Source organism: Leuciscus leuciscus (genome assembly GCF_965113295.1).
Source record: "Leuciscus leuciscus genome assembly, chromosome: 1".
NCBI classification, from domain to species: domain Eukaryota; kingdom Metazoa; phylum Chordata; class Actinopteri; order Cypriniformes; family Leuciscidae; genus Leuciscus; species Leuciscus leuciscus.
In genome coordinates this window covers 30,598,060-30,614,519 of record NC_138725.1, presented here as the reverse complement: position 1 = coordinate 30,614,519, position 16,460 = coordinate 30,598,060, and the positions used below count along the sequence as shown (strand labels likewise).

The following is a 16,460-nucleotide window of genomic DNA, read 5'->3' as shown; positions in this document are numbered from 1 at the left end:
AAGACCCCCTGTGGGGAAAAATCTAGTTTTTAATGTTTATTTGTCTGGTGTGTTTAATATACTTTCAGACAAAGCATGTGCAAATTCACAAGTCAACATCATTGCTGAGTATTTTCTCTTTAAAGCTGCAGCGTTCTAAAGATGGTTTGAAATTGTTTCTGACATCACAAACTACCTTGTAAGCAATCATGTCAACATGCAGGCAGGCTTTAGCATATCATCATTACTATGAAGCAGGGGAGTCTCAAGAGAAGCCATACCAGTATATTTTTCTGTTGAGCTGAAAAATCGTTAGCAATATAGCAGGTGAATTATGTATAATGATGTATGTTATGATGATCTGGAACATGGTTTGTATAACATTAGCAACACCATTATTAGCTGTTCACTAATTCAATCAAGCAAAAGCCTAATAATTACTGAAAAGCCTGTGTCCGATGTTGTAGTGATACCATTGTGCAGCGTTTACTTCAGTAAAGTTGACAAACTGAGTGGATCTCCTCACTGGTATGATTGACTGGAGGCAGGGCTAATTGCATATTCATGGATCCGCATTGTTAGCCTCATAGCATAATTGCCTAAGTCATATTTCAATGTCTTTGGAAAACAATAAAAAACACAAAATGACTTAGGCAATTATGCTATGAGGCTAACGATATACTAAATGAAGCAAGGGTGTAGACTAGAGTTGCATTCAAGCTATTTTAGGGCATTTAAAGGGTAAGTTCACCCAAAAATGAAAATTCGGTCAGTAATTACTCACCCTCATGTTGTTCCAACCCCGTAAGACTTTCGTTCATCTTTGGAACACAAATTAAGATATTTTTGATGAAATCTGAGAGCTGGCTCGCAGCGCTTTTGGGTTGTACGTCAGAACGTAGGCTCACCATTGGCCAGTATCACACACGACCAGCGTCGGCCACAGCCTGCTATGCCTTCACTCTCCCAAAGGAGTCAGACTGTATTTTCTTCAATCCTACTCAGAAGAAAACTGCAATCTTACATCACTGAATGGGCAACCATCAACTCTTCCGACTTTCTCACTCCTTGGTTGCCTGTGTGGCCTATCCGGCCCACAATCTGCATGTGCTCATGGAGAGAGAGAAAACCTTAAACTAGAACAAAGTCAAACAAACCAATCAAGTTCACCAACTTTTCTTTAACCATCTAAATGTTTCTGCTCCAAAGGCCATGCAAGTATACATATAAGCAGGTGCTCTGAAAATGATAAGCTGATGGTTTTTTTCATAGTTAAATGGATCTTTACCATAGTTCCATTTCCTGCTATGTTTGTGATTTAGTCAGTGTTGGGCAAGTTACTTCGAAACTGTAATGCGTTATTTATTACTTGTTACTGTCATTTCAAAGTAATTCGTTACATTACAATATTACTGTATTTAAAATGTAAGGCATTACACTACTATTGCATTACTTTTAAGTTACTCTCACCAAAATAACTGCAAATATGGATTTGGCAATCTAAATGTAGCGTATGATGCTCAATTAGCTCATTACACATCCAGTAGAAGGTGATGTGGTATCCGACTGAGCTTGGACCCATAAGAAATTTTACCATGATGTACTATAGTACATACCATGGTATACCATAGTAGTACCATGGTAGTACCATGGTACCTTACATCTAACCATGGTACATACTATATAGTACTTCAGATATTATCATGGTACCATGGTACATTGCATGGTACTGTAGATGTTACTATGGTACATAGTATGGTACCTCAGATTTACCATGGTACATACCATAGTACCTCAGATATAACCATGGTACATACTTTATAGTACTTCAGATATTATCATGGTACCATGATAATATCTGAAGTACTATACTGTACAGTATGTTACTATGGTACATAGTATGGTACCTCAGATTTACCATGGTACATGCCCTAGTACCTCAGAAATAACCATGGTACATTCTGCCGTACATATTACCATGGTACATACTACCTCAGATATAACCATGGTACCTCAAATATTACCATGGTACTTTGCATGGACGCATGGTGTACACATCTTTTTACTTTAAGCCCGGGGTAAACTTTAGGCTTAAACTTTAGCAAAAATAAAAATAACTAATGAATAATAACTAAGCCAAATATTTTTATTTTATTTTAATTATTATTGTGAGTGACTGCAGTAGTGTGGGCATAGGCAGTGGCGGTTCTAGGGGGGTGGCCGGGGGGGCCAGTGCCCCCGTGTCACCAAGCTTGGCCCCCCCTCTGGCCCCCCTAAATTTGGAATCGTAAAATCACACCAAACAACTGCGCATTTTATCAGTTGCGGCGCCTTCATCTATAGGCTACACTGCAGCACGACGTATATTCACATCAAATGTTAACGCAGAGGAACGGGACACTGCAGTTCACAAAAGTTCATTATTTGCATGTGCTTTAAAGCCTTGCCGGTTAAACATGTCATTCGCTGCTGATGCGCTGTTCAAATATGCGCTTTAGTGAGCGCGTACACTCGACGCGCACATGCACTAAAAGCCTGTTACTGGACTAAGTTATCTTTTGAGTCTTATATTGCGCTAATACTGTCAAATACAGACACAATGTTTACATAAACAAAGTTTGTTATGTCTAAAGTGAAAGCAAACAGAGAAAATTAATTAAAATCTGCTTGTCATATGCGTGTATATTAGACGCGTCGCGTGCAGTTCTTAAAGAGACAGTAGCTCTAATAATAAACATGCTGCCGCTTGTCCTTAAAGAGATAGTTCACCCAAAACCAAACAGTTGCTGGTCCCCATTGACTTCCATACATAGTAGGAAAAAAATATACTATGGAAGTCACAGGGGTACATCAACTGTTTGGTTACTCACATTCTTTCAAATAAAGTTTATTTTCAACAGAAGAAAGAAACTTATTCAGGTTTAAAACAACTTAAGAGAGTAAATTATGACTTTTTTGGGGGAGAACTATCCCTTTAATGTTAATAAAACAACAAAACACAGAGGAAATCATTCACTGCTCTTGACTGAGAACTTTAAGTCTGTTGTGTTTTATTTTCATATTTGTTCATTTAATTACTTTCTTCAATTCTACTGTTAAATACACCTATAGCTGAAAAAATAAAGCACTGTTTATTTAATTTGTATATTAAGTTGTGTATGTGTAATATGTATCTCTGTTAAAGCCTTAACAGAGTTAAGGCTACTGTTGCCTTTGGCTTGCTCAGTTGGGGATATTTTGGGGATATTTAATTTAATTTTATCAATCAATAAATTACTCTTGAACCAAACTTTGTTGTATTATTTTAATTTAATACTGTGAAGCTGCTTTGATACAATCTGTATTGTGAAAAGCGCTATACAAATATACTTGACTTGACTTGACTTGACTGTTCTTAATTTTTAATAACAAAGAAAATTGTGACAAAGATTTTTATCTTCGCCTTTGGCCTAAATGTCTGCCATTCTTTTTTATTTTATATTTTGTTACCTATAAGGCTTTTCTTTTAAAATAGGGACATTAGTTTGGCTGTAATGCTCAGTCACATGCAAAATAGTAAAACCAACATGAAAAAAGAATCGTGATAAAATCGTGATTTTCCTGAAAAAATAAATAAAATTGTGATATGATATTATTACCATATCGCCCACCCCAGGTGTAAAAAAGTGCCTAGATGTGCTTAGATGCTAAAAATGTGTTATTATTGATCATTATATCACACTACAATTAAACATAATGAAACATTAATTTGAATTGAAATTGTTTTATTAGCTTAGCTAATATAATTTATTAGCTTTTTCTAGAGATTGCAGTCATGCATGACATGGTGAAAAATGACTTGAAATAATACTGAAAATAGGTTAAGATGAATGTTAAAGGTGTGCCCCCTAAAAGCACAAGTGGCCCCTGCCTGGCCCCCCCAGTTACTGTGGTCTAGAACCGCCACTGGGCATAGGCCATTTGGTCTATGAACGAGTCATAGATCTCCAAAATCAGTTTTAAATGTATAATTTAATATTAATGAGATTTTTATTTAAGTAATGTTCTAATTCTAGATGTTTGTAAATGCTGCATGATTTTGACGTGGTTTAATCAATTGCCGTGCGCGTGAACTTTGAACATTCATGTCGCTTTCAAACACTGGAGCGGCCGCGGCGCAGAGTTGCCATGGAAACGGCGCTGGACCACTGCGACTGGTAAGCAGGAAACTCCCTCTCTCGCTGTTGAGAATGTACTATCCGCTGCAGGCTCACTCATCTCGGCTCTGTCTGATTAACGTACAGGAAGTGAAACATTTTGCGCGGACGTTTCTCCTCTGCTGATCTCGCGGTGATTTTGGCGAATTTGTATGAAGAAAAAAATAAAAACCACTTTATTCCAGGTTAACTAACAATGCTTGTAACGCGCGTTACTGACATTTGTACCGAGTAAAATATTACTTTTTTTCCCCCAGTAATGCCTTACATTACCGCGTTACAGCAAAAAGCAATGCATTACAGTAATTAATTACTTTTGTAACGCGTTACTCCCAACACTGGATTTAGTTAATAAAACTTGTGCACAATACGTATTTTATGATTCTGTTTGCAACAGTTTATTTTACGCTTGAGCTAACTCGTTACAACTTCCCCTTCTAAACATGGCCTCACACCCTTTGTTGCATGTTCCCGGGGTCAGGGTTTATGTAAATTTCAGGGATTGTGATGAAATTTACCTGAACTTTATGATTTCACTGCAAAGTTTCAACATTCAACCACCCCTTTAAGTCATTAAGGCCATAGTTTGTAGAAGGTTAAAATAAGATTAAGACCTGCGGAAAAACCCTGATTATGTGGCTAAATGATCCACGTGCTTTTTTTATTTATTTTATTTTTCTCTCACTGTTCTCCTAAGATGTTCAACTTGCTCCCAGTGCGATCACTATCTGATTATCCATATGAAGTTGAGGATGCACAGGAGTGCCTGAACGTTCGCCCCCATCAAGCTGCTTCTACAGACCAAGCCTACGAAACCTTCAGGGTATAAAAATGATAATTCTCATGTTTACTAAATCATACATTTTCAAATCTTATGTTTGTCTTGTTCTAACAGAGTGTGGGGATGAAGGTGTCAACAAATTTGCCTATCCGAGTCCCTCAGTGTCTGATGTATGGAGGCCTGAATTATCGCGACTTCCATCACAGTATGGCCGTTATTTTGATTCTTGCTCTGAATATGCAATAACTCATATAGAAATTTCTAGTTGCAGAAAATGTACTAGGGTTCTTTCAGTGGTTTGCTGTGTATTGGGCTGTTTGTTCCTGTATGGGCCATAACCCAATTTATACTTGAGATTGGAACAGATGGGGTGTTTTGGAGTAACTTCAAATCAAATAGTTTAATTGCTTTCATATGCATGTGGACATTTCAGTTCATATACTGATTGTCTTAACCATGTAGATTTGGAGTAAAGCAACGCTTTATTTTTAATTGTGCTGTAATTTTGTGATGTTCCTGATTTTTAAGGGGTAGTTCACCCAAAAAGTCATCCTAGGTGTATATGACCTTCTTTCAGACGAATACAATCGGAGTTATATAAAAAAAAATTTCCTGGCTCTACCAAGCTTTGTAATGGGAGTGAATGGCTGTATGCCTTTAGAAAGTCCATCAAAGCGGATCTATTCATGATAAGTTTTCCACGCGCCTCCAGGGGGTTAATAAAGTCCTTCTGAAGTGAAGCGATGCGTTCAAGAAAAATATCCATATTTAAAACTTAGACAAAAATATCTAGCTCCCGGCAGACGGCTGTACACAACGATTTGAGGCGAAAGAGTAACCCTTGACGCTAGAGCCCGACCGATACATCGGCGGGCCGATATTAGGCATTTTTCAAACTATCGGTATCGGCATTTATAATGGCCGATAAATGAATATTAAAAAAATTAAATAAAAGCGGACGAAATGAGTGTTGGCGCTGCATAGTTTGTCCACCAGAGGGCACTATACAAGGAAGATCGCTCGGGCTAGAGGAGTGGTTACGAACAGAGTCCAGAGTTCACCTGAGTCGGGAGACGGCAGCGCCGGATGATTCTGTCAGCATTAAAGACTTTTAAAATAATTTAACTCGTGTTCATGTTTGAATGCCTTGTGTTTGTGATGCAAAAGACTATGCGCGCTAACCATTACCATAGTAAACATAGTAAACGCTTGAAGATACGCATAGTGTAAAAACATAGTGAACGCTTGAAGAAATCAGACCAATCATAAAGGCCTATCACAGTCATGTTTTTATTTTATCTGTCAGTAGCCTACGTCTCGTCTCTTTATACCGTACTATCATGATAAAATAAAGCAACTTTTTTTTCGGGAGCTTCCTCTGTTTCTCTGACTGAAAATATCTGTATGGGAGTCGAGAGAGTGCTAAAGCTCCTCAGGTCATATTTTTGGTGGCATATATTTGTAGAAATTATCATTCTTTCTAAATGTGATGTAAATATGTCCTGTAACTACCAGATAAACAGTAACAGACGCGACTGAAGAAGTAAGTGTGTCCTCTTTCTTTTGTGAAATAGACCTAACGGTAATTTATTTCTGAGTGACTAATGTGCAATTTTGACATAAATTAATTCATTATGATCAATGTATCACTTTTTATTGTAAACCTGTGGTAAAACATCGATGCTTGGGTTTTTAAATATTCAAGTAAACAACAAAAATGCCAACAAACGGCCGCTTTTATCATGTTTGTTTTCAACGCTGTTTCCAGTGATTTCTGATTAGTTTTCTGATAAAACTTCCATTTGTTGGTGAAATGATGGGTTAGTGTGACGTTGTTCCAGAGAGGCGTGTTACGGGCGTGTTTTAGTGAAGCGCTGTGGAGCTTCTGGCCCGACAGTGGAAACGCAGGCCCGGTGCTATTAGCCCGAGGCTATTAGCCCGGCACGGCCCGTTTAAAGCCCTGGCTCGCACTGGCCCGACAGTGGAAACGCGGCTAATGAGCTCGGAAATCACAACGAACTTATTCTGCCGAAATAAAGTAATGATTACTGTATTTATAACTAGCATATCTGTAGTTCCAGTCTCTGCATTGTAAAATGTAAGTTAGGCAAGCGAGGAGTGAACATTTAGACATAGAGAAAAAGTATCAAACATAGCCTGTGCATAAAAGTTAGCTTTTCTTTTACACGTGTGTGAAATCCAAGTGTGCGTTGCTGACTTAGTTTAACCGCAGCATTAACGAGTCACATAATGTATTTAGAGCATCACTAAGTAGTAGATTTTAGAAGGCAGGCAGCAAATGATGATTGAAAATGGTTTGTTGTAGCTTGATGGAATAGATTGATAGAATTAAAAGAGTGCAGGTAAAGGGATAAGCATTGACATTGTAATTATAAGGTAGCTTATAACATTGACATTTGGCAGACGCTTTTATCAAAAGCGACTTACATTGCATTTCAAGGTACACATTTACAATCTTATCAGTTCTTCACACACACACACACACACACACACACACACACACACACACACACACACACACACACACACACACACACACACACACACACACACACACACACACACACACACACACACATTATTACATAATTGATTTATTACTGTCAATATTAGGCAAGGCAAGGCAAGTTTATTTATATAGCACATTTCATACACAATGGCAATACAAAGTGCTTTACATAGAAGAAATTAAAATAATAAAAAGAAATAAGAATAATTAAAACAGTTTAGAAAAATAAAATAAAATACAGTACTTTTAAAAATAAAAAAAAGAATATTATTATAGATCTTTCCTTCAAAGGATTCCCTTAAGACTTAAATCTTTCAACCTTCTTTTAACCTTCAATCTTCTTACGACTTCCATCTATCAACTTTCCTTTAACTTTCTTTTCTCCCTCATTTACTCACACGTTCTTTTCACTTTCTTTAGCACTGCGTTCACATTCTTTCTCAGACGAAAACTTTAATATCGTATACTGTTCTACTTTCAAACCCACATTAATACACGTCACTTTCACATTATCACTTTCTTCTACACCTTCTGAGTGGGCATTTACAATTACGGGCTAAATGCCCTGCTCACATAGGAGAAATTAAAGTAATTAAAAGAAATAAGAATAATTAAAACAGTTTAGAAAAATAAAATAAAATACAGTACAGTACAAACAGTCGGACGAACAGCGGCACAGTGCTCATTCAGTAAATGCACAGCTAAACAGAAGTGTTTTGAGTCTGGATTTGAATGTGACCACTGTAGGAGCACATCTGATCTCTTCTGGAAGCTGGTTCCAGCTGTGGCTGGCATAATAGCTAAAAGCAGACTCGCCATGTTTAGAGTGAACCCTTGGTACTTCTAGCTGATATGATCCTAATGATCTGAGTGATCTGTTTAATATTAATAATAATAGTTGACTTTTTTTGTTCAAATGACTTTAAGTTTCATATCTTAAGTTTGTATTTTTATACATTATATTTATCAGAACTTTAATATATTCTGTTCTGTTGTGACAATAAAACAAACAAGTTTATTTTTAAACTGCATTATCATATTATTTTAGTAAGGCTGAGGACTCTTAAATAACGACAAATAACTAATGTTAGGGAGATCTGTTCATGTTTTGTTACGCGTTTCTGGATTTAAAAAAAATATGTATATATATATCGGCCGATATATCGGAATATCGGATTTTTAAATCACCAAATATTTGTATCGGCCTTAAAAATCCTTTATCGGTCGGGCTCTACTTGACGCACAAGGTAATGATGTTTGATTCGACTGCTGTTATCCCATAACCGTTAAAAGGAATACAGCAGTATCTACACTGAAAACATTCCTATATTGAGCAAATAAAATGATGTGATTGGGGGGATTTCCATACTCAGACCTGATTAATGACACTGTTCATGAAAACGGTCAAACCTCAGAGCCAACAGATATTCCTGAAACCATGGCAACAGCTGCTTCAGTAGAAGAAAGTGAGGGCGGCACTTCTTCTTTAGACGTGAACGTCAGGACTTACTTTCCAGAATCCTGGATCTGGCAGTTCGCTGAAGTGGGGTTGGTGTGAAGTCTTTTGTTCCATCTAAAGCTGCTTGCCCATAATTTTTACTTCTCATACCCCTTATTTCTCCCTTCTTCTGTCCTTCAGAGCCACTGGATCAGCACAAGTTCCTCTCTCTGTTCCTGACACAATCACCACATGGGAGATTGAGGCGTTCTGCCTGTCCTCCAAAGGTTTTGGTCTGGCTCCTCCTGCTCTGCTGACGGTCTTCCAGCCTTCTTCCTGGAGCTCTCCCTGCCGTACTCAATCGTCCGTGGGGAGTCTTTTGAGCTGAAGGCCACAGTCTTCAGCTATCTGTCTAAGTGCATCATGGTCTGTCATGGTTTTTTCATATAATGGATCTGTATATAGAAGTTATTGTGTCCTTCATGTGCACTGATGTTTTGTTGACAGGTTAATGAAACTCCAGCTTCATCCAAGGCTTTCACTCTTAAACCATATTCTGATCCATATTCATCCTGTCTTTGTGCCAATGGGAGAAAGACCTTCAAATGGGTTCTCTCAGCTTCTGTTCTTGGTCAGTTTTGGACCATCTTTTTCTCTCTAAATTTGAAGTGTATGTGGTATTTCTCACTTCCTGTCTGTCACTACAGGAGCTGTCAATGTGACTGTCAATGCTTCAGCTGAAGCATCCCAGACTCAATGTGGCACTGAAGTTGTGACTGTGCCAACGAGAGGACGCATTGATGTAGTCACTCAAAGTCCTCTTGTCCTGGTAAGTGTTACCAGCCTTCTGGAGTTTGATCATGGATCTCCTGCTGCTACTGATGTGGTGTTTTATTTCTTCTATAGCCTGAAGGAGTTGAAAGGACAAACACCCAGAGTTGGCTACTGTGTCCAAATGGTTTGTTTGAACTCTATTAAATCAAAACACATTCTCCCTGTACAGCCAAACATTAACCTAGTGTTCAATGCTAATTCTGTTCGGTCCCTAGGAAAAGTTCTTTCTGAAGTCGTGACTCTAACGTTTCCAACAGATGTGGTTCAGGGATCAGCCAGATGATCTGTTTCAGTCCTTGGTAAATCATTTAAATGAGTTAAAAACAATTTGATTTGTCAGAATAATTTTGTTTCTGATGTGGGTTTAATGCTTGACCTCTCATAGGGGACATAATGGGTCGTGCGCTGAAGTAGGCATGTGCCGGTATCAAATTTTCATGCTGCGATTAATTGATTGAGCTTTTATCACGGTATACGGTATTATCACGATATTTTAATTGCTCAAGAGAAATGGATGGATTGGGGGGGGAAGTAGAAAAAAAAACTTGCATCACAATAGGTGTAATTGTGATTGTCAAAACATTTGGTAACTAAACAGAATTTTACACAATTTTCACGATTTGATTTCAATCTTGATTCAATATTGACTCTTTGGATAAATATTAGGTAGGCTACAGTAGATAGCCTACATGTAAATTTTTCTCAAGAAAAAATACATATCTCATAATGCTGTAAACATACAGAGAGCCCTGTCAGCTGGTATTATTAAAGGTTAAAAATTAACAAATTAAGTTAAATATAATTTAGTTTTCATTATAATAACAATTATGACACAAGTAAAAATATAATACAAATGTAATATAGTGCACATATTTAGCAAAATACTCCTCTCTGACTATAGCTATTTTTTCTAGTCAACTAAGGTGTTGGTCATTAAATGGCTTTCCTGAGGTAAATGTAACGTTCTGTGACATAATTGTTCACCTGCAGTTTTATTGCTTGTTCCGTGGTTGAACAACACTGATTGATCGATATTATTTATGAGGCATAAATAAATACCTTTCGGTAAGTTGTACTGTATCTTTAAATAAAAAGTAACAGATGATCGGTTTACTTGAACTGAGGCGCTACAGCGATAGGTCATGTCACATTTACAAGCGCCAAAACGGTATTTATTGTCTGAATTTCGTCACAAAATGGACAGAACCTGAGAGCTGAGAATTTTTTTCATACCAAAAGTAACCTGCTCTGTCTAGTCTGTCAGAGTCAGTGTCCTCTTTGCTTCGCGATTTTTCTCTGCGTGAGAAAATGGATGTGTGGCGCGAGAGCGTGTGAAAAGTGTAAATTGCGTGAGTCTCACACTGAATGCAGAGTTGACAGCCCTGCTTTTAGAAGGGGGATAAATCGTCGGCAGCGTTCCTCCTTCTGCCGTGCTTCTTCTCCATGTGAGGATTCATTAGACTAGAGTGCGCACTGCGCCTCATGCACACAGTGCTTCTACATGTGGGGATTGTTTACATCAGAGTGCGCACGTGTTTCGCGCAGCATATATGCAGTGTTTGTTTAAGCGGTTAATGGAAAATAAGTTAATGCGCGTTCTGTAAATATAAATTCTGATCTATTATTTTTCACGGTATTTTGAAGTGCCCACGATAACAATATCGTGCATATTCATTACCGCGATTTATCGCATTACCGAATACCGGCACATGTCTACGCTGAAGAATCTGGATAGGTTATTACAGATGCCGTATGGCTGTGGAGAACAGAATATGGTTGTTCTTGCTCCCAATATTTATATCCTGCAGTACCTGGAAGTCACGGGGCAACTCACCGCAGCCATCCGAGAGACTGCCACAGGCTACCTTCAGAGAGGTATGTGCGAGCAGATCCATTGAATGTTGGGGAAACTAAATGTTAAGTTAGTACGAAATGTAATGTTAACTCCCGCGCTTCCCATTGAAGCTGTCAAAACACTAATAAGCACCCCCCAAGAGTTTCACACTGTTCTATTCTTGTGTAACCTTTGTCACTGCAGTTTAAATTCAGTTGTTTTTCAGGTTGACCTCCTTTGTCATGCGGACTTTTGGTCTAGCGGAGTGCTTTGTCTTCACTGATCCGAACATCCTTCAGAGTGCAAAGGACTGGCTAATAAGCCAACAGGGTTCAAATGGTTGTCTCATGCAACAGGGAAATTTGTACCACAACGACATGAAGGTACATGTGTTATCAAATGGACACTTACCCAAAGGCTCTGTCTGAGTTTAATCCATATGCTGGCGTGTTGTAGAGTGGAGTTGGTGATAACATGACCACGACTGCCTACACTGTTGTGTCACTGCTTGAACTAGGTGTCCCCATCGAGGTAAAGAGTTCCTTGCAGGTGACCTTTCTGTCCTGGCTGTTGTCTGATTTTTTTTTTTTTTATCTTTCAGGATCCAGTCATTACCAACGCTCTGTCATGCTTGAGGCCTGTCGCTGGTGAGACTCCATCTTAAAGAGCTGCGCGACGCTAACATAATTCGCGAGTCAGAGAGCCCTTTTGCTTCCCCCATTGTGGTAGTGAAAAAGAAAAATGGTGCCATAAGACTCTGTGTTGATTATAGAAAATTGAATAGCCAGACCATTAAGGACACGTACGGACATTAAGCATGTTTCAACGTGTGATGGAGAAGTGTGTAGGCAGTATGAATTTAAAATAAGTCTTAGTGTTCCTTGATGACCTCATTGTGTTTTCCAGTACTCTTGAGGAACATGAAGATCGCCTCATGCGTGTTCTCACCAGACTCAAAGATTATGGTCTAAAGTTGTCCCCTCAGAAATGCCATTTCTTTCAAACCTCTGTCAAGTACCTTGGGTATGTAGTGTCAGAGAAAGGTGTAGAAACCGATCCAGGAAAGATTGCAGCACTCACCTCCTGGCCTAGACCCAACAACATCAAGGAGCTGAAATCCTTTCTTGGATTTACAGGATACTACAGGAGGTTTGTTAAAGATTATTAAAAAATTGCCAGACCTCTCAACAGTCTAACTGCTGGATATCTTTCACCTAAAAGGCTGTCTGGTGTGAAAAGAGCTCAGTTTTCCCCTGCTGACTGGAAACGACCTTTCAATGAAAAGTGGTCTTCAGAGTGTGAAGAGGCCTTTCAGACCCTAATATAGAAGCTGACATCTGCACCTGTCTTGGGATTTGCGAACCTGAGGAAGCCTTATATTGCACACTGACGCCAGTCTGCATGGACTCGGAGTGGCTCTAAATCAGGAATAGAATGGTCAACATAGAGTAATCGCTTATGCAAGCCGCGGACTGTCTAACTGTGAAAGGCGGTATCCTGTTCATAAACTTGAATTTCTTGCCCTCAAGTGGGCAGTGACAGACAAATTCTTTGACTTCCTTTATGGGGCCAAATTTGTCGTCATGACTGACAACAACCCCTTAACCTATGTGTTGACTTCAGCTAAGCTCGATGCTGCAGGACACAGATGGTTAGCTGCCCTGTCAAGTTTTGATTTCAGTATAGAGTACAGAGCCGGGAAAAGGAACCAAGATGCAGACGGTTTATCCCGAAGACCACACACACAGAACGAGTACGATTATAGTTCCAAGGAGGAGGACGATCGGATTGTAGCAACACTGAGTTGTTTTGGGGAATTATTAACTCAAATGATGGTAATATTCATAAGAAGATGAATATGTATATATTTGCATATACAAATTAAATTATCTAAAAATAGGGAATAGACAAATTTTTACCGTATATGAATAATTAACACGATGGCTCGTAATAATTATTAATACAGGTTGGTAAAATCATATAAATTATCAGCGTAAATTTCATGTAATTCGAATTTGGCTATTGCGCAATCTGTCCGTTTAGCGAACTGGATGCAAGACTTCTCATCAGAATTTACCGGCCTGTAAACAACAAAAATAACCTTCCTCTGGCCATAAGGAATGATATTCTCGTGTAAGGCACTTTAGATATTTTAATAGTCAAACCTCGTAGAGCATTTAGCTTTAGATCGACATTTTCAGGGACTTCAGTTCATGGGACAAATGAGACAGATTCAGTTAAAAGATTATGGAGTTTAATAAACAACTAAGGATTACGTATACTACTTAAAAAACACGCAGGAGTAAATATGCATAACAAAACAAACAATACAAAATTGATGATCATACGAAATATTGGAGAGGAGAGAGAGAGAGAGAGAGAGAGAGAGAGAGAGAGAGAGAGAGAGAGAGAGAGAGTAAAAGTGAAAGTAAAATCTTCTCAGGACAAAAACAGTTCAGTCAGTTACTTCAAAAGACCCAAAGGCTTTAAGAAGTTCTAGACAACCTTAAACAGCACTTTCTTTTCAGATTTGCAATATTAAGATTACGTTACTTGCTTTGAGATGACCCTTTTGGAGTGGGCTGGTTTGAAAACGGATGTTTTTGTCGTGCCGGGCGGAGTCGGATGTTGCGATGATTCGGCTGCAGCACGTTCGTAAACTTTGCTAAAAGATGACTAGTCCTAAACTAGTTTTGTTCGCGCAGACTGAACGAAGTAAAATTATCAAACTGAGGAAGATAAAATAAAAGACTTAGAGTAAATGAAATTCAGAAAATAAAACGAAGAAAGCTCCAGCTGGAGCTGCCGGAAGAAGGCGGGTTTTCTCTCTCTGGCGAACTGCATAGATGAGCGTGTGGCGCCTTGTTTTGAAGCAGCCAAAGTCACACCTCCTCACGTGTATGAGCCAATCATTCGGGAGGACGCGTGGCGGTAAACTTCTTTGTTTGCGAAGTTCTGCCTCCTGGAAATGATGTTAGCGGAGACAGAACTTATTTCTAGTACATTCATAAACTGGTATTAATGACGGAATGCATCAGGTTGAACTTTGTGTTACGGATTCGACACCGTTGGGTTCTTTGGAATAAAACAATACCATGAATGATAATTCAGCGAGCTATTAACCAGCAGATACATGATTTTTCGTGATTACATGCACATCAAATCGATTAAATACCAATAAAGCTTATAGTTAGAGTAATTTGGGTATGGGGATCATGAAACACAACAAGAAATACATTTTATAAATTTTAAAGGGTAATTTTGACCACACGTGGTCAGGGAATAGATGCAGTCCTTGTGTGAGTGTGTATGTATATGTGTGTGCGTAGAGTCATGAAGTCACTGAAAGTTCAAACTGCGCCGTGAACTTTTGTCACTCCCTCGGGGGTATTGGTCAGTATGTGTGTGCGTTTCTGGTGTTGAAGAGATTAGCATTGCATATCTGGTTGAAACAATAGTGGCTTGTTTTCGGGGTGTTGTGCGCGTTGAGGGATTTTCCCGGGGATCTCAGCAGGTCTCGCCGTTTCGGCGCCTGCTGGTCAGCAAATCTTAAAGGGATACTTCAGGATTTAGCATATTAAGCTTTGTATTAGTAGAAAACCTGTAGTATTTTCGAATTACCATGCTTTCCACCCTCATATCCCCCTGAGACAAGAGATTTATGCATTTTTTGTCTGGAAAAAATCCTCCGATGACGCAAAAATCGTCATTTTGCGTCATCGGAGGATTTTCTGGCCAGAGGCTAAAGACTACAGCCAGTAGATGGCGTTGTTCCGCATGTTTTCAGCCCGCCCATAGAGGGAGGGATCTCACTCACAGAATGTACACAGTGTCAGCCGTCTTTCTTTGGAAGCTAAGCTAGCAGGCTCTTGTTCTGTGGAGAAAGCTAAATAGTAGGAGAAAGCTGAGTAAGTAAGGGTGACCATCTTCCTTTTCCCGGACTTGTCCGGCGGGCGAGATCGTTCAAAATGTGTTCGATGCATTCATTCAGCTTTTGCGTTCTGCGGTCGCCATTCATTGTTTACATGCACACCTTTTGTTTCAATCTTACTGAATTCATTCCGATTGGTGAATCTGAATGTAGTGTTTAAATGAACGCTAAACAAGTGATCGGTTGATGTGCGTTTTACCCTTGCTAAGAAAATTCCCGCTCCTCCGTGAGAGATGGGAGACTGGCGCGTCTCAGTAATGACGCCACCGGCCTCTCGCCGTTCTCCCGCGGCCGTCAGCCTCGTCCTGCTCGCCACAGTAAACATGATGAATGAATGGCGACTGTAGAACGCAAAAGCCGAATCCCGGACATTTTGGGCGATCTCTAGAGATCCCTGGCAAATCCCTGGCAAACTCATCACGTAGGCTAGCCTTGTTGTTTTCAACTGCACACTCTTACCGGTAGGCGTGGCCTCCTAAGGCAGCGAAGCAAGTGCATTCTGGGAGTTGTTGTCTTTCATCCACATAAGCCAAAAATACATTTTCTGGCTTTTCTCAGTCTAGAAAGCTCCAAATTAAAAAATGTATTCACATTTCTTCTACTTAAATGACCTATTTTAAATACACATTCATCTTCCCAGAGGTGAAGTATCCCTTTAAGTTTGAGCAGTAAAACAGAGAACTTAAAAAAAAAAAAGAAAAAAAAAAAGACAAATAACAACACAAGGAAAATACTTTCTGAACTGTGTTTTGGGAACTATTTATTTTATTTGTTATACTTGTATTTTTTATTTTTTTTTATTAACTGTATGTTCACAAACTGGTACCAATACAGTACATTTTCTTTAATTTCTCAAGTGGTGTTGAAATTGCTGTCTCAATCCTCCTTTCCGAACTTAGATGTTAACTATACTGTGCCCATTCAACCTGATCAGTTT

General features: G+C 39.0%; 1 long non-coding RNA gene and 1 pseudogene across 2 annotated transcripts in view; one reads left to right on the top strand and one right to left on the bottom strand.

Moving 5' to 3' along the window:
* LOC309494833 (alpha-2-macroglobulin-like) overlaps positions 1-12,563 on the top strand; it is a 33,767-nt pseudogene extending 21,204 nt beyond the window's left edge. Inside the window, exons 14-24 of the transcript in view lie at positions 8,902-9,034; positions 9,126-9,277; positions 9,632-9,753; positions 9,831-9,882; positions 9,974-10,057; positions 10,144-10,168; positions 11,482-11,637; positions 11,819-11,975; positions 12,049-12,123; positions 12,194-12,239; positions 12,499-12,563. The product of the transcript in view is annotated as an alpha-2-macroglobulin-like (transcript). The remainder of the gene's footprint in view (positions 1-8,901; positions 9,035-9,125; positions 9,278-9,631; positions 9,754-9,830; positions 9,883-9,973; positions 10,058-10,143; positions 10,169-11,481; positions 11,638-11,818; positions 11,976-12,048; positions 12,124-12,193; positions 12,240-12,498) is intronic.
* On the bottom strand, positions 7,594-8,353 carry LOC309503905. Its single transcript, XR_014207929.1, has 2 exons — positions 8,015-8,353; positions 7,594-7,952 (listed from the first exon to the last, which is right to left on the bottom strand). It is a non-coding gene; the product is annotated as an uncharacterized lncRNA (long non-coding RNA).
* Positions 12,564-16,460: the final 3,897 nt, after the last annotated feature.